This window comes from Myotis brandtii, unplaced genomic scaffold (assembly GCF_000412655.1).
Source record: "Myotis brandtii unplaced genomic scaffold, ASM41265v1 scaffold504, whole genome shotgun sequence".
NCBI classification, from domain to species: Eukaryota; Metazoa; Chordata; class Mammalia; order Chiroptera; family Vespertilionidae; genus Myotis; species Myotis brandtii.
The window spans coordinates 4300146-4302403 of NW_005369217.1; the positions used below are offsets into that span (position 1 = coordinate 4300146).

Genomic DNA, 2258 nt, shown 5'->3' on the forward strand with positions numbered 1-2258 from the left:
AAGGGTTTGTTCCTTCTCTGTTTTTTGGCTCTGGATCAGAAGCCCCAGATCAATTCCAACCAGAAACACAGACCATTGCCCGTCTTTTGCTATGCATGTGTGTGTGTTAGAGTTCTAATTTTTATCCTCCATATGATGAGCCAATTTTCTCCACATTATTTACCAAACAACTTATCTTCTCCCTACTAAGTTTTTTTTTTCATTATGAAAATTTTTATTAAATTACAGTATAGTACAAGTTTATGTCCTAATAACAAGATTTTAATCTTTAGGGTAATGTGATATTAAAATCTACTTGGCCTCAGTATTTCTTGAGTTTCTTTTGAGCAGCTTTCTTCTTGACCATCTGTAATCGCTTCATGGCATTGAGCTGGGATTCTTGTGAAGTTGGACCTTTAAGGGATGCCGAGGTAGAGCTGCTTGATTCTGAAGTGGTTTTGCTGGTGGTACTTCAGCTAGGCCCCGATGTCCCACTATTTCCATTTCTACTTAGTTGGCTGCTGCTTCCCGGAACTAAACTACTTGGACTAGGAAGACCTACTTTGCTAACATTGTCACAACTAACTGAGTGACTAAGGCCAGTTTTGCCCAAAGTTAGAGGTGGAGGTGGTTTCAATGGTTTGGGACCTATTCCACCTTTGGATGATGTTGCCAGACGAGTCAAACCCACAGGCTTCTGGTTAGCTGCTGAGGTAGCAGGTTTCCCACTATTGTTTTGGGTTGTTGAACTCAATTTTGCTGTTGATGGACCAGCAGAAGTAGTTTTGGCTGCAAAGGCTGCCCATCCAGTTAGGCCACTAGTTACTGAAGAGGAAACACTGGTGCTAGAAGAATTTCCTGAAATAACCCCAGATGTCTGAAAAAATAGAAGTAAATAAAAGATAAGTATTACTTAAAGCCAAGTATATTTAACACCTAATATAATATTCTGAATATATAACAAGTTTAATTGTTGGACTTTTTTACAAAAGTAATAACTTGGGAAATTTAAATCACACCACCAAAATTAAGTTTTTTTGTTCTGTTAATTCTCACCCAAGGATTTTTAGAGAGTGGAAGGAAGGGGGAGAGACAGAGAGAAATAAATGTCGATGTGAGAGACACACATCAATTGAATGCCTCCAGCATGCTCCCAGACCAGGGCTGGGAATAGAGCCTGCAACTGAAGTATGTGCCCTTGATTGTAATTGAACTGGGGACCCTTTAGTCTACAGGCTGACACAATTATGAATTGAACTTCTCATTGGCACTCTTTCTACCTTCATATATTGTTATTTTTTCAATCCTCACCCGAGGCTATTTAAAAAAGAAAACTATTTTAGAGAGGAAAGGAGAGAGAAAAATCAGTGTGAGAGAGAAACATCGATTTGCCCCGACTGGGATTCATCGAACCAGCAACCCAGGTATGTTCCCTGACTAGGAATCAAACCCATCATCTGCACTGGTCTCCTCAAAACTGGAAAGGTCAGCCATAGCTAAATCCTTGCTGGTTTGCACGGTAATGGGAGAGGACCGTGTCTCTGGTTTCTCCAATCTAGGTTTCTTTGGAATGTCAACTCCTTCAGTGGTGTCTGATTTCATTTTATCAGCAGGTCTCTTCTCAGCTTCCTTCTTTACCTTTTCAGTTGTGAGAACCTTGCCATTATTATTGCCAGAAGGAAGACTGGATGATGTTTTGGGCTCTTGCTTACTGGAAATAGTTTTTGTGCTTGCAATTTTGGGTGGCTCCACATCCTTTTGAGATGGACGATAACCTGAGTCAATGCCCCGAGCCAAAGATTCATCAAGTAAGGCTTTTAGCTTTTCAGCAGAATCCTTACTCTTTGAATGTAAGAAGCCTAGTGCTTTCAAAAAAATGGGATCAAGTTCCAAGTTCACGGTGGCAGCCATTGCAAACACCACTCCGTCCCGCTACTCCATCCTTTCCCCGTGCCGGCTAAGTTTTGATGATACCTCTTTCACAGATCAAGATCCAGGAGTCTATTTCTGGACTCTAGTTATCCCATTGTTTTATTGTGCAACTAACAAATTATTGTTTTTAAATTACATTGGTTTTATAATATGTATTAATATATGGTAGGGGAATTTCTGTTCCCCTTAGACTTTGTTCTTTTTTCCCCTAAAATATAAAAACAAACAAATAAAAAACATTTTTATCATGTAAACTGAGCAAATACTCCCTTACCTCCAAATTTTACTACAATTTTGGTAGGAATTGTATTAATATAAAATTATAGATTACTTTGGAGAAAATTAAA

General features: G+C 39.0%; 1 pseudogene; it reads right to left on the bottom strand.

Annotated features, from left to right (window-relative positions):
• Positions 1-205: 205 nt before the first annotated feature.
• Positions 206-1907, bottom strand: LOC102244453 (annotated as a pseudogene).
• Positions 1908-2258: the final 351 nt, after the last annotated feature.